General features: G+C 37.8%; 1 long non-coding RNA gene across 1 annotated transcript; it reads left to right on the top strand.

Annotated features, from left to right (window-relative positions):
* Positions 1-238: 238 nt before the first annotated feature.
* Positions 239-7,845, top strand: LOC125946058 (uncharacterized). Its single transcript, XR_007467365.1, has 3 exons — positions 239-887; positions 1,756-1,859; positions 7,692-7,845. It is a non-coding gene; the product is annotated as an uncharacterized LOC125946058 (long non-coding RNA).
* Positions 7,846-22,669: the final 14,824 nt, after the last annotated feature.

Below are 22,669 nucleotides of genomic sequence, written 5' to 3'. Positions count from 1 at the left end.
TCCTTTCCACCTGAAACAGTTACAACGCACACGAAAACATCGAACACTGCACATCTGTACCTCCGATATCGTGTCAACAATTCCTGAGGCAACAATTCATGTTCACGACATCAGAAAGTTATCTAAAACTAAGTGACGGCGTAGGAAAAGTAGGCAGCATGGCTAAACGTCATGGATTGGCTTCGAGACAGCTTCGAGACAGCCCCAACCGTTCAAATCAGGCCACAGCGACGGCTTGATAAGGATAATCGAAGCTGATCTCGAAGGCCATGCTTATGCTGGCTGCAGATGGCGGAAGCAATTCAAAGGTAAAATACGTTTTAGAATTTCTTTCTACGCCAAACTATAGTGTAAAATATAGATTGTTCTACAGTTATTTTGTCTCGCAACATCTATACGTAGTTGTGTGTAACCCGGCACAAAATTTTAGTATGCGAGTGTACTGGTTAATATTTTTGTCATCACAGAGGCCACAACATTCTCACAAGTATGCAGGTGGCGCTATTGTTTTTCCTCCGTGTTCTGTGATGGCGGTCGTATGTGCGGGGTGCTACGAGCGTAGCGTTTGCTTGATCGTGTGTTTTTGTGTTTGCTGTTATGAAGTAGGTCGCAGTTAGCGTGCACAGAAGTGCCTGAAGATACCTTGTGTCACGCTGCAAACTCGCCGTATGCGTGGCGCGCCAGGCAAATGTGGCCCAACGATTTTATGCCGTGGAGTGCGGTCTCTTTGTTCTCGTTCTGGAAAGTTGGGTGGACGTCGCAAAGAATGTATGTTAGCGCGCCTCAGCTCGTCCACTACGCAGCGGCATGTATGCGAGGAGTAACATCGTCGACGCAGCACCGGCAACTTGGAGAGTGCTTCGCGACCGCGTCGTACCATTCAAAAGGTAAGTAATCGTGCTGGCTAACTACGCGCGTGTTGTGTGAGCTTCTCGTGTGTGCATAGCGTGCGCGAGCGTATGAAATAGAAGTCCCGCGACAACAGTGATACCTGTGCTGATGCTTGCTGAACGCTGGTTGTCAGCGCTTAGTTACGCAAGTTTATTGCTTCGATGCGAAATTGAAAATCTTGATAAACGTTTTCTTCCGATGAGAAATATAACGTTCGAAAATAATCGTGTTCATCATGTGCGTGCGGCGCGTGAGCTCCCGCTTTTCTCCTGAAGTTGCATAATGACTCATTTGCCTCTTTACCGATTCTTATAGCAATGACGTTTCCTTGCTTACATGGCAAGGAAACTTGTTTCATATCTACTTGTCCAAGGTAACTTGTTTCATATCTACTTGTCCAAGGAAACTTGTTTCCTTGCCATGTTTCCTTGCCTCAACGATGTAAATAATATCTGCTTACGAAGTTTTCGGTTTACGGCAGCTTTAGAGAAAAAAAATTTAAGCAATCACAGCTTGCTACTAGTCCAACTTACTTTTTAAGACAAGATGTTTTGACATACCTTATACGTAACTAAACATGACAGGGGAAAGTTAAACTGAGTCATGAAAAAAAATGAATTGTTTTGTAAACAAACATTTCTTTGCTATGTGCTGCTGCGTGTCAATAATTTTACTGTGATCAAAGGGTCCCCATTATCAAGACATTCATCAGTGACTTCTACTTTTTGCTCTGTTGCCACCCTGCAATAATGCAAACATTGTTTTTGTGACTATATTTAGATGCTCCATGCATGTCTAGACAATTTGACAGCTTTATAAAGCTGTGTGCCACTGCTATAAGTTAACACAGAACTTATTTTATAGTGGCGAGGCTGTGACCCATAACAGTGCCTACATAACGGAGGAGCCACCAGACCCCTTGGCTATGCCTGCCGTAGTGCAACGTATAATCTGGATGGTCGGGTCAGGTATGTATGTAGTGTACGTGTTCCAAAAAGTAGCGTCTTGGTATCATTTGTGGATAAGTTAATCGACATTAGTCAACACAGCTTACTAAATAGGCCAAATATTTATGCAACTTGCTGTTTATTTGTGTTCATAGCTGTTATGCACACCTTATTGTGTTCTATATAAAAGTAGACCTAACATGTCCTGATGTTAAGTATTTTTTCTTGCATCAATCGCTTGGCTGCAAGTTACATTTTAATTTTGCTTAGTACACACTATTTATTACTTTTCATTTTGGTTTTTTTGTTTTGAAACTGTTTCCCTTGCTGTAGGATTTTATTTCCGAATTTTTAGTGTTTACACTCTTGTGCAGCTTCTGCGCATATAAGAATTCAAAGTGTAATGGGCCAGATATGTCATAGGTGTAAGCACACAGTGTGCTTACCATTGTTTAACATTCATATTCACGATTATTTCTGTCTTGTTCCAAGAATAACAGCCACTGGAAAATACACATTTGATGAGCTCAAACTTCTTGAAATGATACATTAAGGCCAGTATTCACTGTGCTGCAGTTACTACAGTTCTGAAGTGTTTACTAGTAAGCCTGCTTTTTTCTCTCCCATTTTTTAATATTCTTGGCAAGCTATCCCCATTCATGCAAGTAGGCATTGTAGGAGTTGCGAGTCTATGTCCAGTTACATTATTTTTCTCTTTTTTTCAAGTCAATACAGCATAGAACACATAGCTAACTGGTAGGTAGTTCATTGTATTGATGCTCTATTATTAAAAAAGCACACTATTTCGCACATGTCTGCTTGCTCTTGCCATGTTTGCTGGTTATTGCAATGTTGCTCGTCAAATGAATTTGATTTCAACTACACCATACAGAACAGTCTTATTGGCTTTAGTGTAATTTTAATAGTGACAATCAACCAACAAGCCCTAATTCTACAGCTGTCAAGAAGTATTTCTAATACTTTGGGGTCCCTTTCCATATTTTCTGTTTCATCCTGTGTATTTGGTCAGCACAGTGGGCATTCGGTCTATTCATTCTGCTTGGCGCTGCTCAGGTCAGAATATGTTCAACCTGCAAGTCCAAATTATAATGATATGTGTACGACTTCATTTACTGGCTGGATGAATTGAAAAAGCATTATATCTGATTCTAAGAGTATTTTTGTCAAAAATACCAGTGTCTAGAATAAGCATCATATGCACTGCAACTCATAGTTTTAAGTTAGGTAGGCAAATATCTATAGGTATGTATACTTGTGCATATACTTTCTACATATTGGCTAGTGTTTTAGCTACACGAAACGGCCTATGTTGTCACTACTCTCAAGTCAAATTTATGGTTGATGCGCCACTTGTTTTTGTTGTGCACTTACACTTCTGTGGTGTCATAAGCACTGTAGATGCCTGACAGCTGAAGTATTGCAGCAGTAGACAGTTTTAGTTTAGCGTACGCTATGTCATTGCGTACGATATAAAATAGTGGGTCATCACTGCGCATGTGCAGAACGCTATCCGACCTCTAGCGTATGCATGCTATTTCTCAGATTTAGCATTACCGTCTGTGCGTGATTTGTGTAGTTTACGTTAAACATGGCGGTGGTCCCCGCTGCCCACTTCGAATTGAATTTGGCGTGGCTTTTGCAGAATTCGCTTCGTTCGTAGAAAATGACTGTGTAAGCAACTTTCGCTTACCGTCAGGCCGCTTTGACAACAGTGTAATATGGTTAACCTTGTGGAGTTTTCGAGATCGCTTCTCATTTCGAACGACACGAAGCCTAACGAGGGAATGATGATGATGATGATTTATTGGCATCCCCTTTGAAACGGGGTGGCGACAAATAGTCACCTAGCCTGCTTGATTTAATCAGGTATACTACACATGTTCTTTATCTAGCATTTTTGTATACCTTTTTCAAAAATTTAGCTTGTACCGCTGCCTATGATTTTAAGAGATCAGGTCGTATCCATCTTTTCCCTGCTTTTTTTCCACCAGTACTCTAATCGTCTCTTGCTGATCTCTACGGCTGATCTGTTTATGTTTCCTTCCACTTTAAACCCAAGCGCTTCTGGGAGTTGCACGTTACCTACGGTTCTCGCTGGGTGGATCCCGTCGCATTCCATTAGGATGTGCTGAGTGGTCTCTGGATCTTTACTGCAGCATACACATGTCTCATCTAGTTCCGAATATTTGTTCCGATATGTTTTCGTCCTTAGGCAACCGACTCGAGCCTCAAATAGCAAGGCACTGCCCTTTGTGTTATCGTACAGATTTTCCCTTCTAATTTCTTTCTTCTCATTCTTGTAAATCTCCATTGTCCTTTTCGTTTCCATTCTTTGCATCCAATTCACGGTCTCTATTTCTCTCACTTTCTTTCTGATGACCCCTGGTTGTCTATTTACAGTTTCGATAATCCTGTACTTGGTTGCCAACTTCCTTGACCTCTTCCTCCATTCTGTGTCCACGCTTTTCATGTAGAGATACTTGTGCACTTTAGCCGCCCATTTATTCTCATCCATGTTCCTGAGCCTTTCTTCAAAACTAATTTTGCTTTGTGCTTCTCTGACTTCAAAAGAGGCCCAACCCATGTCTCCATGCACTGCCTCATTTGTCGTATTACCGTGTGCTCCCAAAGCCAACCGGCCTACTGATCTTTGGTTAACTTCCAAACCCGCCAATATATCCGATTTTAAGCATATAATGGCATTTGCGAATGTTAGCGCTGGCACCATTACTCCTTTCCAGATTCCACGCACCACCTCATACTTATTGTGGCCCCACAGTGCTCTGTGTTTCATTAATGCTGCATTCCGCTTCCCCTTTATTTTCAGATTATCTTGGTGGTTGCTTGAGTAATTCTTTCCTTCGTTTATGTGTACGCCGAGGTACTTATATTGCTTCACTATGGGTATTACTTGCTGTTGAATTGACACCACGAAGTTACTCGTGTGTTCATTAAAGATCATAATCCCTGATTTCTCTGTGCTAAACTTAAGGCCTAGATTTGTCGCTGCGTTCCCACAGATATTCGCAAGTATCTGTAAATCTTTTTTATTGTCCGCTAGTAGCACAATGTCGTCTGCGTACATCAATCCAGGGACCTTCTGTTGCACCATTTGTCCATTACGCATGTAGGATAAATCAAAACCTAATTCGCTGTTTTCCAGTCGTCTTTCTATGCCCTTGACGTAAAGCGTGAACAACAATGGTGACAGAGGGCATCCTTGCTTCAATCCTTGGTGAATTCCCACCATTTCATTTCCTTTTCGGCCTTCCCATGCCACTTGTACTTGGTTGTCTCGATATATCTCCCTCAGCAGCTCCACGAAATCGTCATCTATGCCTTCGTATTGAAGAATATCCCACAACAATTCCCTGTCTACGTTGTCATAAGCTCCTTTAATATCTAGAAATGCTACCCATAAAGGTCTTTTCTGAGCTACTGAAATCTCTATGCACTGAGTTAGTACGAACATATTGTCTTCTAAGCGTCTGCCTGGCCTGAACCCATTCTGTAGTTCCCCCAATACACCGTTTTCCTCCACCCACTTCGACAGTTCTAATTTTATGGCTTGCATTGCCATTCTATATATCACCGACGTTACTGTAACTGGCCTGTACGAGCTCGTCTTATCCTTATCTCCTTTGCCTTTGTAGATGAGATTCATCTTGCTTTCACGCCATCCAACGGGAATATTCTTTGTTCTAATCACTTGCTCTATGGCATTAGTCAGCAGTGCCTTGCTTTTTGGACCGAGGTTTTTGATTAGCTGTATTGGGATTTCATCGGGTCCTGCTGCCGTGTTGTTAAGGACATTTTCTGCTGCCTTTTTCCAATAGAAGCTTTCTATGCTGAATTTTGATCTCTCAAGCCTCTCTGTTGTTGCTGGGAAACTGTGGGAAACTGACATATATCAGCGCCACCTGTCAGTGAAGTCGAGAGTTAGGTGCAACGATGGCATATGGCCTCTGAGATTGGAAGATCTCGCAGGCCAACTAAAACTAATAAATGTGTGCTGTTTAGCGTACGCTGTACTATAGCGTATAGGCGTATGCTATTAGTTGCATATGCTATACTAAAACTGTCTAGTGTTGAAGCTAACTGGCACTTACTATTGCTACAGTATGCCAACAGATACCTATCACCGTATTTGTGCATTTTCTAAGAACCAGCCGTGTTTTCTAGGTGAAATTTGTAGTGTACGTATGAGTTTGCCGGTCAGTTCATGTAACTTTTCAGGATAGAATTTACATGGGGAGGAAAAGGGTACCATACAACATGACTGCTGCTAACTGACCATTTATTTTGATGGAAGGATTAAAAATAGCAACACTGGATGTGTGCTTATGTTGTGCACAATTTCGTTCAGAGGGAAGGCGTAAGTTGTAATATAAAGGCATAAAATCACAATAAATGATATTTGTGTAAAAAGGAAAGTAAATATGGGCGCAGACTAACTTCAATCACTTGTCATCTAGAAAGGACGCCTTTTATTTCATGAATTGATCATGGGGTCTGGCTCGCATGTCTTGTTTATGTGGTATGCCTCACTGATCTCGTGTCAATTTTTCACCGTAGGTGAAAACAGATGATCTTAATTCAGCCTGAAGTCCTATCGTGGCAATGCACGGCCAAACAGGACGAGCAAGCTGGTCTCTTGAGTGAAATATGGGAACTTATTTGGCACATTTAGTTACCGGCCAGTCTGCTCTGTGTACATTTGACCAGTTGTGAAAAAAATACAGTGAGCTGCCTCTCATACACACTAGACAAATTTGGTGGTATCTTTAACCAAGCAAACCTCCCTTGCCTGCTCGCCTTTCTGAATTCACTTGTGAACTGTCGTGCATATCCTGCCTACTTTATTTTTCGCTGGAAATGTGCGTGCATAGCAGTCCACATGAGAATTGAGTCTTGCTGAGGTAAAGATGCAACCCAATTTGTCTTGTGTTCGTCAGGGGTAGCATAGTCTGTTCCTTTGATCATGTATATATTCAGTCAAATGTACATGGGGCAGACTGGCTGGTGCCTCAACATGTGCCCAGGAGAGCACCATAATTCACTCAAGGGAGAAATATGTTCGTGCCACTTGACAATGCACTGACACGACTGGTGCTGCGCGCCAAATTTCGATTGTTCCTCTATGGCAACCAATTGACCATCAAAATCAGTGACGAATACCACATTAAGGAAATGGGACATGTGTCAGTTGTAGAGATACAAGCTATACTTTGGCTACCACTAATTGCTGAGAGAGTGATTAGAGACAGTTACTAGGAGAGCTCTTCATCTGGTTGGCTGGCACAAACTGTACCTGTTTCTGCACTGCAAAAAGCTGAAAGACTCTACTTGGGTTCACTGAAACTGCTCTTTAAAATAAATTTGAAACAGGGTAAGCTATATAATTTTGTGTGCAGCCCCCACACTAATGCCACTGGACGTACCTGCCATTTCCGGTTACATTTATCGCACGGTTAGACATATTTCTTTTTGCTACCAGCACTTATTGACATAAAACCGATGGCCTATTGCACAAGCAATAAAAGCACATCAAAACGCTTGGAGTAATGTGAAATTTAGGTAGGTTCATGTAAACAAAGCAAATTAATTGCTTTAATAAGAAAGTTGTGCAGACTGGGTAGGAATAGAACCTGGAGTGTGAAAGGAGCACGCTTCCCTTACGCCACGGCAGCTCTTTGGTTCTGGCTGACTTAAGGTGTGCCTAGTGCGTGTCACACTGTGCACGTCACATTGCAGCCATTTGGTTGACTAAAGGTGCTTTCACGTTCCCACACGCAAGCTGTCTTAATGTGTCTCTGCCATCTTTTATTGCAGGTACACCTAGGAAATGTTGTATACATTGGCAACGATAACTGGGGCCTGTTCCAGTGCCATCGCCGGGATTCCCTGTTCTGCAAAGAACTGACATAACTGATGTGGGGAGCCCTGGCGCTCGGTGTAGGAGTATCACAGGGGCTCCTTGTCGATGCTTGAAGGACGGCAATGCTGCTGAGAAGCCGACATTGAGCCCCGATAAATTGGAAGCTGTGGGTAGTAAGTATCATTCACATTTTTTCAAGTTTTTGTAATGTTTGTAACAATGCATGTATTGCACCGAAATGATTAACTTTTCAGATGCATTTGATGCATATCTTTCGAAATGTGGTACCCCTGAGGAGAAAAAAATCATCTTCTCATGCTTGGTTTTGGCCGAGCGGTTGAATCGAGTGACAAAGTTTTTCGCGTTTAGGTAGCCTAAGAAGAAACAAAAGCAGAATTAACAAACCAGCTTATTTGTGGCTACTCATGAGTTGCATTTCTTTGTTTAAAAGTGCCTGTGAAGTGGCGCTAACCTACTTATCAGGTCCAGAATTTTCGATTAACACCGCTTCCAAAAGCTCGCGTTCTAATTTGGTTTTTTCAAGGCCAGAACTTCCGTATTCGTCATCCGCGGATAGCAACGGCAACTTTTGCAGTGTAGAGCAATATTCAACCCTTCTCCCGATATGCAACACCTGTAGCGTAGTTGTAGCTGGTCGTTCAGGCACTGAATTGCTGTGCAGATGTAGGCAACAACACAAGAGTTAAGACGAGAGACATGCGGCAACTCTTTAACAAAAAGCTTTATTTTTGCTAGCCCATGTTTATAGCTGTCAGTCACTGCATTGCACATGCGCAATTCGCACCCTTAGGAAGAAAGTAAACTGTCTGACAAGTGTACAGAAGGTGTGCTGATACACACAGAGCCAAGTCGCGAAATCTTTTCAGCCTCAATTATTTTACGTGTTAGTTGATCACCGCTTCTGCTGGAAACGGTACACTGAGCAAACAACGGTTCACAGTCACGCGAACTGCAATGACATTCAAGCCTACTGTCACGCACATTTTTCTTGACATTGTATGAGTGTTCTCTCAGCCGGTGATTGATGCAGTGTCCCATTTGACCTATATACTGTTTACCACAAAGGGGATACAATAAACCACATTGCTAACACAGGTGACAAACGGAATTTGGTGTTTTGTTGCATATGTGTGGCGTGCTGTGACATTGCCTTTGATTACACAACTTTAGAATGATATGCAATTTTCTTGATATTGTGAGAGCTTATGAATGTAGGGTATGACGGCCAGTTTTATGTCTGTCAGATGCAGTGACCACATCACCTCTACTCTGAAAAGCGCATGCACCGAGTGGTTGCCATGTGATCACTCCAGTATCTGACTGACTTAAAGTGGCTGTCATACCATACATTCATAAGCTGTCTCACAATATCGTGAAAACTGCAGATTGTTCCAAAGTTAAAGTTGTCTTCTTTGCACCTCAGAAGCTTATAAAGTTGTGTAATCAAAGGAAATGTTTCAGGGCAGCACACAAGTGTAACAAAAAGCACAAAAATCCGTTCGTCACCTATGTTAGCAACATGAATTACTGTACCCCTCTTTCTTGTGGTAAACAGTACATAGGCCAAACAGGACGCTGTATCAATGACCAGCTGAGAGAACACTCTATAATGTCAAGAAAAACGTGCATGACAGTTGGCTTGCATGTTGTTGCAGTTCATGTGCCAGTGAACCATTGTTTGCTCGGTGTACTGTTGTCAGCAGTAGCGGTGATCAACTAACACGTGAAATTATTGAAGCTGAAAAGATTGCGCGACTTGGCTCTATGTGTGTCAGCATCTGTACACTTATCAGACAGAGTTGACCTACCTAAGGGTGTGAATTGCGCGTGTGCAATGTGATGAGTGACGGCTATAAACATGGGTCGCTGAAAATAAAGCTTTTTGTTGGAAGTCAGCACACGTCTATTGTCTCGTCTTTTCTGTCGTCAATATCTGCGCTGCAATTCACCAATATGTTGTACCAACAAGTCAAATTTATCACTCACTCATTGGAACTTTCTTTCATCACGAATGAAATGTGGTTTTGGTACCGTGGTAGAGCATTCACATCATTTGTTAATTTTTGTTTTCTTCAAAGACAGAACTGGATGTAACAAGCAGCCGTGGCATTGCAAGGAAGCTTTATGTTAAAGGAATATATTGATACTAACGTCTTAACTGCTTAGCACAATAAAGGAAGTTGTGGGTATTGTTTATTGTGCTTTCCTTGCTCTTGTGTCCAAACTTATAGCTATAATGGTTAGATTTTACTGAAATTTGCTTTTTGATGTTTTGCATTATTCTCCTGTGTAAAGTCACTGTTGTTTGTTTCACAGTTATGCGAAGCTTAAGTTGTTTGTAAGCATTTTTATAGCCTGTTTTCACAGTAAACATGGCTTACTTCAGTGTTTCAGATGGCAATTTATAGTTAGATGTAATTGATGTCTCTGCAGGTTACCGCATTATTGACTTGGAAACCAGTGAGGTCTGGATGCAAGTGAAGCTACCGAGGGAGGCATGTGTGCATCACTTGTGCTGCTGGCCATCCTCTGCAAAAGTGATGGCTGGCAGTCAGTGCTTGGATGACTTTCTGTTACTCTACGCCTTGGGCTGTGTTGACTACTTCACACTTGCTGCCATGTCTGCAAGCTTAGGCAAAAAGACCGGCTGGATGCTTGGCAGGAGATAGTATCCAACCGCAGTGTTACTGTGTTGTGTTGTACATTACAAAGTGATGGAGGACAGTATTTGTGCTGTTATTAAGAAGTATAAATTGTGTTCTGCCATTGAAATAAGGGAACTCGACACAAAGCAAAAGATTTCGAAGTCTGACCTACATGGGAAAGCAAAATATATTGTGTTATAGTTGTAGCTGTTAGTAGAGTCTTAATATGCGATAGAAGACCTTGGTGTTTAATAGAAAATATATTTAAGTGTGTTATCAGTGTGTTATCAGTGTTTAAGTTACTGTTATGTGTCATTTGTTTGCCAGGATGATGTAAGCAGACAGCAAATAAATGCATGGTTTGAGATTATAACCAGGTTTGTCTATGGCATTCACTATTATTTAAGGTGGACCAATGCATATTCATGGGTGCATATTCAACCACCACATTCCTCCTGCACAAACAATTCCTACATACTAGCGTTTGGTCTTAGCAGCTGATGTTGGCTATTATACAATTTCTTGAAAGCACATGCAGCTACCGACACATGATTTTTAGAGCAGTAAGGGCGCGTTGGTACTATATATAGTGCAAGACAGATGAGCTGCCCGTACAGCAGCGCTGTCAGCATTACACGGCTGACAGCACCGCAAACCCTTAAATTTATATTTGTTTGACAGATAATGCATTCTAGTAGTTTTCATGTCGTATATGCATGAAAATGTAAACAAGAACTGGTGAAAACAGCATTATTTTACGTGTATAGTGTACCTTACCACAAGGTAAGGTACACAGATATCTTGGTAAGCTACACAAGATATATACGTAATAAACGCTGTTTTTCACTAATTCTTGTTTCACATTTTCATGCATATGCAACATGAAAACTACTAGAGTAAATTATCTGTCAAGCAAATATAAATTTAAGGGTTTGCGGTGCTGTCAGCCGTGTTATGCTGACAGCACTGCTGTTATGCATGTCTACAAATATTCTGCAATGTCAGTTGAGTGTTGCTTGAACGTCACATACGTACGTTGCCTGAAAGCTCAAGTGACAAAGGCAACATCCACATTACGTTGCCAGGAAGTTCTGTTAACGTTATGTTAACGTCGTGAATGTGCTGCTCAACGCTGCCACAACGTTACGACCCAACGTTGTGTGGCGATCAAAAAAGAGGACATTAGCAGCATGTAGGCAACGTTATACGCCGACATTTGTGCACATTCAGAGAACGTTATGGCAACATTTTGCGTTACTTGGGAATATGTATCTCTCTCATTCCAATTATTAGGGCAAGTTAGTTACGCACTCATTTCTCTTCTTTTAATAATTTTTTGGTTTTATATGGTTGTGACTAATAAAATCGAGCGCCTCGGAACACGTGGCTTTCGTTTATATTATCCACGCGTAATCAGGTCTGACATCAGCAAGTTGTTTTATCCACAACATTTATTTCCAATTTTATCTCTCTCATTCCAATTATTCAAGCAAGTTAGTTACTCATTTATTTCTCTTCTTTTAATGATCATAAGTTTTATATGGTTGTGACTAACTAAAATGGAGCGCCTCGGTACACGTGACTTTCGTTCATATTATCCACGTGTAATCGGCTCTGACAGCAGCAAGTTGTTTTATCAACAACATTTATTTACAATTTTTATCTCTCTCATTCCAATTATTCAAGCAAGTTAGTTACTCACTTATTTCTCTTCTTTTAATGGTTCTTAGTTTTATATGGTTGTGACTAACTAAAATGGAGCGCCTCGGTACACGTGGCTTTCGTTCATATTATCCACGTGTAATCGGCTCTGACAGCAGCAAGTTGTTTTATCATCAACATTTATTTCCAATTTTTATCTTCTCATTTCAATTATTAAAGCAAGTTAGTTACTCGTTGATTTCTCTTCTTTTAATGATTTTTAGTTTTATATGGTTGTGACTAACTAAAATGGAGCGCCTCGGTACACGTGGCTTTCGTTTAGATTATCCACGCGTAATCAGGTCTGACATCAGCAAGTTGTTTTCTCATCAACATTTATTTCCACTTTCTATCTCTCTCATTCCAATTATAATGCAAGTTAGTTAGTCACTTATTTCTCTTCTTTTAATGGTTTTTAGTTTTATATGGTTGTGACTAACTAAAATGGAGCGCCTCGGTACACATGGCTTTCGTTCATATTATCCACCTGTAATCGGCTCTGACAGCAGCAAGTTGTTTTATCATCAACATTTATTTACAATTTTTATCTCTCTCATTCCAATTATTCAAGCAAGTTAGTTACTCATTTATTTCTCTTCTTTTAATGATCTTTAGTTTTATATGGTTGTGACTAACTAAAATGGAGCGCCTCGGTACACGTGGCTTTCGTTCATATTATCCACGTGTAATCGGCTCTGACAGCAGCAAGTTGTTTTCTCATCAACATTTATTTCCAATTTTTATTTCTCTCATTCCAATTATTCAAGCAAAATAGTTACTCATTTATTTCTCTTCTTTTGATGATCTTCAGTTTTATATGGTTGTGACTAACTAAAATGGAGCGCCTCGGTACACGTGGCTTTCTTTCATATTATCCACGTGTAATCGGCTCTGACAGCAGCAAGTTGTTTTATCATCAACATTTATTTCCAATTTTACCTCTCTCATTCCAATTATTCAAGCAAGTTAGTTACTCGTTGATTTCTCTTCTTTTAATGATTTTTAGTTTTATATGGTTGTGACTAACTAAAATGGAGCGCCTCGGTACACGTGGCTTTCGTTTATATTATCCACGTATAATCGGCTCTGACAGCAGCAAGTTGTTTTATCATCAACATTTATTTCCAATTTTTATCTCTCTCATTCCAATTATTAAAGCAAGTTAGTTACTCATTGATTTCTCTTCTTTTAATGATTTTTAGTTTTATATGGTTGTGACTAACTAAAATCGAGCGCCTCGGTACACGTGGCTTTCGTTTATATTATCCACGCGTAATCGGCTCTGACTACAGCAAGTTGTTTTATCATCAACATTTATTTCCAATTTTATCTCTCTCATTCCAATTATTAAGCAAGTTAGTTACTCATTATTTCTCTTCTTTTATTGATTTTTAGTTTTATATGGTTGTGACTAACTAAAATCGAGCGCCTCGGTAAACGTGGCTTTCGTTTATATTATCCACGCGTAATCAGGTCTGACTACAGCAAGTTGTTTATCATCAACATTAATTTCCGATGTTTATCTCTCTCATTCCAATTATTAAAGCAAGTTAGTTACTCTTCGATTTCTCTTCTTCTAATGATTTTAGTTTTATATGGTTGTGACTAACCAAAATGGAGCACCTCGGTACACGTGGCGTTCGTTCATATTATCCACGCGTAATCGGCTCTGGCCACAGCAAGTTGTTTTGTCATCAAAATTTATTTCCAATTTTTATCTCTCTCATTTCAAATAATAAAGCAATTTAGTTAACCATTGATTTCACTGTTTTATTGATTTTTGGTTTTATATGGTTGTGACTAACTAAAATCAAGCGCCTCAGTACACGTGGCTTTCGTTCATATTATCCACGTGTAATCGGCTCTGACAGCAGCAAGTTGTTTTATCATCAACATTTATTTCCAATTTTTATCTCTCTCATTCCAATTAATAAAGCTATTGAGCTACTCATTGATTTCTCTTCTTTTATTGGTTTTTAGTTTTATATGGTTGTGACTAACTAAAATCGAGCACCTCGGTACACGTGGCTTTCGTTTATATTATCCGCGCGTAATTGGCTCTGACTACAGCAAGTTGTTTTATCATCAACATTTATTTCCAATTTTTATCTTTCTGATTCCAATTATTAAAGCAAGTTAGTTACTCGTTGATTTCTCTTCTTTTAATGATTTTTAGTTTTATATGGTTGTGACTAACTAAAATGGAGTGCCTCGGTACACGTGGCTTTCTTTCATATTATCCACGAGTAATCGGCTCTGACAGCAGCAAGTTGTTTTCTCATCAACATTTATTTCCAATTTTTATTTCTCTCATTCCAATTATTCAAGCAAAATAGTTACTCATTTATTTCTCTTCTTTTGATGATCTTCAGTTTTATATGGTTGTGACTAACTAAAATGGAGCGCCTCGGTACACGTGGCTTTCTTTCATATTATCCACGTGTAATCGGCTCTGACAGCAGCAAGTTGTTTTATCATCAACATTTATTTCCAATTTTACCTCTCTCATTCCAATTATTCAAGCAAAATAGTTACTCATTTATTTCTCTTCTTTTAATGATCTTTAGTTTTATATGGTTGTGACTAACTAAAATGGAGCACCTCGGTACACGTGGCTTTCGTTCATATTATCAACGTGTAATCGGCTCTGACAGCAGCAAGTTGTTTTATCATCAACATTTATTTCCAATTTTTATCTCTCTCATTCCAATTATTAAAGCAAGTTAGTTACTCGTTGATTTCTCTTCTTTTAATGATTTTTAGTTTTATATGGTTGTGACTAACTAAAATGGAGCGCCTCGGTACACGTGGCTTTCTTTCATATTATCCACGTGTAATCGGCTCTGACAGCAGCAAGTTGTTTTATCATCAACATTTATTTCCAATTTTTATCTCTCTCATTCCAATTAATAAAGCTATTGAGCTACTCATTGATTTCTCTTCTTTTATTGATTTTTAGTTTTATATGTTTTGACTAACTAAAATCAAGTACCTCGGTACACGTGGCTTTCGTTTATATTATCCACGCGTATTCAGGTGTGACTTCACCAAGTTGATTTATCATCAACATTTATTTCCAATTTGTATCTCTCTCATTCCAATTATTAGGGCAAGTTAGTTACCCATTCATTTCTCTTCTTTTAATGATTTTTAGTTTTATATGGTTGCGACTAACTAAAATCGAGCACCTCGGTACACGTGGCTTTTGTTTTTATTATCCACGCGTAATCAGGTGTGACTCCAGCAAGTTGATTTATCACCAACATTAATTTCCGATGTTTATCTCTCTCATTCCAATTATTAAAGCAAGTTAGTTACTCTTCGATTTCTCTTCTTCTAATGATTTTAGTTTTATATGGTTGTGACTAACCAAAATGGAGCGCCTCGGTACACGTGGCGTTCGTTCATATTATCCACGCGTAATCGGCTCTGGCCACAGCAAGTTGTTTTGTCATCAAAATTTATTTCCAATTTTTATCTCTCTCATTTCAAATAATAAAGCAATTTAGTTAACCATTGATTTCACTGTTTTATTGATTTTTGGTTTTATATGGTTGTGACTAACTAAAATCAAGCGCCTCAGTACACGTGGCTTTCGTTCATATTATCCACGTGTAATCGGCTCTGACAGCAGCAAGTTGTTTTATCATCAACATTTATTTCCAATTTTTATCTCTCTCATTCCAATTAATAAAGCTATTGAGCTACTCATTGATTTCTCTTCTTTTATTGATTTTTAGTTTTATATGGTTTTGACTAACTAAAATCGAGCACCTCGGTACACGTGGCTTTCGTTTATATTATCCGCGCGTAATTGGCTCTGACTACAGCAAGTTGTTTTATCATCAACATTTATTTCCAATTTTTATCTTTCTGATTCCAATTATTAAAGCAAGTTAGTTACTCGTTGATTTCTCTTCTTTTAATGATTTTTAGTTTTATATGGTTGTGACTAACTAAAATGGAGCACCTCGGTACACGTGGCTTTCTTTCATATTATCCACGTGTAATCGGCTCTGACAGCAGCAAGTTGTTTTCTCATCAACATTTATTTCCAATTTTTATCTCTCTCATTCCAATTATTCAAGCAAAATAGTTACTCATTTATTTCTCTTCTTTTGATGATCTTCAGTTTTATATGGTTGTGACTAACTAAAATGGAGCGCATCGGTACACGTGGCTTTCGTTCATATTATCCACGTGTAATCGGCTCTGACAGCAGCAAGTTGTTTTATCATCAACATTTATTTCCAATTTTTACCTCTCTCATTCCAATTATTCAAGCAAAATAGTTACTCATTTATTTCTCTTCTTTTAATGATCTTTAGTTTTATGTGGTTGTGACTAACTAAAATGGAGCACCTCGGTACACGTGACTTTCGTTCATATTATCAACGTGTAATCGGCTCTGACAGCAGCAAGTTGATTTATCATCGACATTTATTTCCAATTTTTATCTTTCTCATTCCAATTATTAAAGCAAGTTAGTTACTCCTTATTTTCTCTTCTTTTAATAATATTTATTTTTATATGGTTGTGACTAACTAAAATGGAGCGCCTCGGTACACGTGGCTTTCGTTCATATTATTCACGTGTAATCGGCTCTGACAGCAGCAAGTTGTTTTATCATCAACAATTATTTCCAATTTTTATCTTCTCATTTCAATTATTAAAGCAAGTTAGTTACTCGTTGATTTCTCTTCTTTTAATGATTTTTAGTTTTATATGGTTGTGACTAACTAAAATGGAGCGCCTCGGTACACGTGGCTTTCGTTTAGATTATCCACGCGTAATCAGGTCTGACATCAGCAAGTTGTTTTCTCATCAACATTTATTTCCACTTTCTATATCTCTCATTCCAATTATAATGCAAGTTAGTTAGTCACTTATTTCTCTTCTTTTAATAATTTTTTAGTTTTATATGGTTGTGACTAAATAAAATTGAGCACCTCGGTACACGTGGCTTTCGTTTATATCATCCGAGCGTAATCGGCTCTGACTGCAGCAAGTTGTTTTATCATCAACATTATTTCCAATTTTTATCTCTCTCATTCCAATTATTAAAGCAAGTTAGTTACTCATTGATTTCTCTTCTTTTAATGATTTTTTGTTTTATATGGTTGTGACTAACTAAAATCGAGCGCCTCGTTACGCGTGGCTTTCGTTTATATTATCCACGCATAATCGGCTCTCACTGCAGCAAGTTGTTTTATCATCAACATTTATTTCCAATTTTTATCTCTCTCATTCCAATTATTAAAGCAAGTTAGTTACTCATTGATTTCTCTTCTTTTAATGATTTTTTGTTTTATATGGTTGTGACTAACTAAAATCGAGCGCCTCGTTACGCGTGGCTTTCGTTTATATTATCCACGCATAATCGGCTCTCACTGCAGCAAGTTGTTTTATCATCAACATTTATTTCCAATTTTTATCTCTCTCATTCCAATTATTAAAGCAAGTTAGTTACTCATTGATTTCTCTTCTTTTAATGATTTTTTGTTTTATATGGTTGTGACTAACTAAAATCGAGCGCCTCGTTACGCGTGGCTTTCGTTTATATTATCCACGCATAATCGGCTCTCACTGCAGCAAGTTGTTTTATCATCAACATTTATTTCCAATTTTTATCTCTCTCATTCCAATTATTAAAGCAAGTTAGTTACTCATTGATTTCTCTTCTTTAATGATTTTTGTTTTATATGGTTGTGACTAACTAAAATCGAGCGCCTCGTTACGCGTGGCTTTCGTTTATATTATCCACGCATAATCGGCTCTCACTGCAGCAAGTTGTTTTATCATCAACATTTATTTCCAATTTTTATCTCTCTCATTCCAATTATTAAAGCAAGTTAGTTACTCATTGATTTCTCTTCTTTTAATGATTTTTTGTTTTATATGGTTGTGACTAACTAAAATCGAGCGCCTCGTTACGCGTGGCTTTCGTTTATATTATCCACGCATAATCGGCTCTCACTGCAGCAAGTTGTTTTATCATCAACATTTATTTCCAATTTTTATCTCTCTCATTCCAATTATTAAAGCAAGTTAGTTACTCATTGATTTCTCTTCTTTTAATGATTTTTGTTTTATATGGTTGTGACTAACTAAAATCGAGCGCCTCGGTACACGTGGCTTTCGTTCATATTATCCACGCATAATCGGCTCTGCACTGCAGCAAGTTGTTTTATCATCAACATTTATTTCCAATTTTTATCTCTCTCATTCCAATTATTAAAGCAAGTTAGTTACTCATTGATTTCTCTTCTTTTAATGATTTTTAGTTTTATAAGTTTGTGACTAACTAAAATCGAGCGCTTCGGTACACGTGGCTTTCGTTAATATTATCCACGCATAATCGGCTCTGCACTGCAGCAAGTTGTTTTATCATCAACATTTATTTCCAATTTTTATCTCTCTCATTCCAATTATTAAGCAAGTTAGTTACTCATTTATTTCTCTTCTTTTAATGATTTTTAGTTTTATATGGTTGTGACTAACTAAAATGGAGCGCCTCGGTACACGTGGCTTTCGTTTAGATTATCCACGCATAATCAGGTCTGACATCAGCAAGTTGTTTTATCATCAACATTTATTTCCAATTTTTATCTCTCTCATTCCAATTATTCAAGCAAGTTAGTTACTCGTTGATTTCTCTTCTTTAATGATTTTTAGTTTTATATGGTTGTGACTAACTAAAATGGAGCGCCTCGGTACACGTGGCTTTCGTTCATATTATCCACCTGTAATCGGCTCTGACAGCAGCAAGTTGTTTTATCATCAACATTTATTTACAATTTTTATCTCTCTCATTCCAATTATTCAAGCAAGTTAGTTACTCACTTATTTCTCTTCTTTTAATGATTCTTAGTTTTATATGGTTGTGACTAACTAAAATGGAGCGCCTCGGTACACGTGGCTTTCGTTCATATTATCCACGTGTAATCGGCTCTGACAGCAGCAAGTTGTTTTATCATCAACATTTATTTCCAATTTTTATCTCTCTCATTCCAATTATTCAAGCAAGTAGTTACTCATTTATTTCTCTTCTTTTGATGATCTTCAGTTTTATATGGTTGTGACTAACTAAAATGGAGCGCCTCGGTACACGTGGCTTTCGTTCATATTATCCACGTGTAATCGGCTCTGACAGCAGCAAGTTGTTTTATCATCAACATTTATTTCCAATTTTACCTCTCTCATTCCAATTATTCAAGCAAATTAGTTACTCATTTATTTCTCTTCTTTTAATGATCTTTAGTTTTATATGGTTGTGACTAACTAAAATGGAGCACCTCGGTACACGTGGCTTTCGTTCATATTATCCACGTGTAATCGGCTCTGACTGCAGCAAGTTGTTTTATCATCAACATTTATTTCCAATTTTTATCTTTCTCATTCCAATTATTAAAGCAAGTTAGTTACTCGTTGATTTCTCTTCTTTTAATGATTTTTAGTTTTATATGGTTGTGACTAACTAAAATGGAGCGCCTCGGTACACGTGGCTTTCGTTCATATTATCCACGTGTAATCGGCTCTGACAGCAGCAAGTTGTTTTATCATCAACATTTATTTCCAATTTTTATCTCTCTCATTCCAATTATTAAAGCAAGTTAGTTACTCATTGATTTCTCTTCTTTTAATGATTTTTGTTTTATATGGTTGTGACTAACTAAAATCGAGCGCCTCGTTACGCGTGGCTTTCGTTTATATTATCCACGCATAATCGGCTCTCACTGCAGCAAGTTGTTTTATCATCAACATTTATTTCCAATTTTTATCTCTCTCATTCCAATTATTAAAGCAAGTTAGTTACTCATTGATTTCTCTTCTTTTAATGATTTTTTGTTTTATATGGTTGTGACTAACTAAAATCGAGCGCCTCGTTACGCGTGGCTTTCGTTTATATTATCCACGCATAATCGGCTCTCACTGCAGCAAGTTGTTTTATCATCAACATTTATTTCCAATTTTTATCTCTCTCATTCCAATTATTAAAGCAAGTTAGTTACTCATTGATTTCTCTTCTTTTAATGATTTTTTGTTTTATATGGTTGTGACTAACTAAAATGGAGCGCCTCGGTACACGTGGCTTTCGTTCATATTATCCACGTGTAATCGGCTCTGACAGCAGCAAGTTGTTTTATCATCAACATTTATTTCCAATTTTTATCTCTCTCATTCCAATTATTCAAGCAAGTTAGTTACTCATTGATTTCTCTTCTTTTAATGATCTTTAGTTTTATATGGTTGTGACTAACTAAAATGGAGCGCCTCGGTACACGTGGCTTTCGTTCATATTATCCACGCGTAATCGGCTCTGACAGCAGCAAGTTGTTTTATCATCAACATTTATTTCCAATTTTTATCTCTCTCATTCCAATTATTAAAGCAAGTTAGTTACTCATTGATTTCTCTTCTTTTAATGATTTTTAGTTTTATATGGTTGTGACTAACTAAAATGGAGCGCCTCGTTACACGTGGCTTTCGTTCATATTATCCACGCATAATCGGCTCTGACAGCAGCAAGTTGTTTTATCATCAACATTTATTTCCAATTTTTATCTCTCTCATTCCAATTATTAAAGCAAGTTAGTTACTCATTTATTTCTCTTCTTTTAATGATTTTTGTTTTATATGGTTGTGACTAACTAAAATCGAGCGCCTCGTTACGCGTGGCTTTCGTTTATATTATCCACGCATAATCGGCTCTCACTGCAGCAAGTTGTTTTATCATCAACATTTATTTCCAATTTTTATCTCTCTCATTCCAATTATTAAAGCAAGTTAGTTACTCATTGATTTCTCTTCTTTTAATGATTTTTGTTTTATATGGTTGTGACTAACTAAAATCGAGCGCCTCGTTACGCGTGGCTTTCGTTTATATTATCCACGCATAATCGGCTCTCACTGCAGCAAGTTGTTTTATCATCAACATTTATTTCCAATTTTTATCTCTCTCATTCCAATTATTAAAGCAAGTTAGTTACTCATTGATTTCTCTTCTTTTAATGATTTTTTGTTTTATATGGTTGTGACTAACTAAAATCGAGCGCCTCGTTACACGTGGCTTTCGTTTATATTATCCACGCGTAATCGGCTCTGACATGCAGCAAGTTGTTTTATCATCAACATTTATTTCCAATTTTTATCTCTCTCATTCCAATTATTCAAGCAAGTTAGTTACTCATTTATTTCTCTTCTTTTAATGATCTTTAGTTTTATATGGTTGTGACTAACTAAAATGGAGCGCCTCGGTACACGTGGCTTTCGTTCATATTATCCACGCGTAATCGGCTCTGACAGCAGCAAGTTGTTTTATCATCAACATTTATTTCCAATTTTTATCTCTCTCATTCCAATTATTCAAGCAAGTTAGTTACTCATTTATTTCTCTTCTTTTAATGATTTTTAGTTTTATATGGTTGTGACTAACTAAAATGGAGCGCCTCGGTACACGTGGCTTTCGTTCATATTATCCACGTGTAATCGGCTCTGACAGCAGCAAGTTGTTTTATCATCAACATTTATTTCCAATTTTTATCTCTCTCATTCCAATTATTAAAGCAAGTTAGTTACTCATTGATTTCTCTTCTTTTAATGATTTTTAGTTTTATATGGTTGTGACTAACTAAAATGGAGCGCCTCGGTACACGTGGCTTTCGTTATATTATCCACGCGTAATCGGCTCTGACAGCAGCAAGTTGTTTTATCATCAACATTTATTTCCAATTTTTATCTCTCTCATTCCAATTATTCAAGCAAGTTAGTTACTCATTTATTTCTCTTCTTTTAATGATTTTTAGTTTTATATGGTTGTGACTAACTAAAATGGAGCGCCTCGGTACACGTGGCTTTCGTTCATATTATCCACGCTGTAATCGGCTCTGACAGCAGCAAGTTGTTTTATCATCAACATTTATTTCCAATTTTTATCTCTCTCATTCCAATTATTCAAGCAAGTTAGTTACTCATTTATTTCTCTTCTTTTAATGATTCTTTAGTTTTATATGGTTGTGACTAACTAAAATGGAGCGCCTCGGTACACGTGGCTTTCGTTCATATTATCCACGCGTAATCGGCTCTGACAGCAGCAAGTTGTTTTATCATCAACATTTATTTCCAATTTTTATCTCTCTCATTCCAATTATTAAAGCAAGTTAGTTACTCATTGATTTCTCTTCTTTTAATGATTTTTTGTTTTATATGGTTGTGACTAACTAAAATCGAGCGCCTCGTTACGCGTGGCTTTCGTTATATTATCCACGCATAATCGGCTCTCACTGCAGCAAGTTGTTTTATCATCAACATTTATTTCCAATTTTTATCTCTCTCATTCCAATTATTAAAGCAAGTTAGTTACTCATTGATTTCTCTTCTTTTAATGATTTTTGTTTTATATGGTTGTGACTAACTAAAATCGAGCGCCTCGTTACGCGTGGCTTTCGTTATATTATCCACGCATAATCGGCTCTCACTGCAGCAAGTTGTTTTATCATCAACATTTATTTCCAATTTTTATCTCTCTCATTCCAATTATTAAAGCAAGTTAGTTACTCATTGAT

The sequence above is a fragment of the Dermacentor silvarum genome, chromosome 5, assembly GCF_013339745.2.
Source record: "Dermacentor silvarum isolate Dsil-2018 chromosome 5, BIME_Dsil_1.4, whole genome shotgun sequence".
Taxonomy (NCBI): Eukaryota; Metazoa; Arthropoda; class Arachnida; order Ixodida; family Ixodidae; genus Dermacentor; species Dermacentor silvarum.
This window is presented reverse-complemented; position numbering and strand designations above follow the sequence as displayed.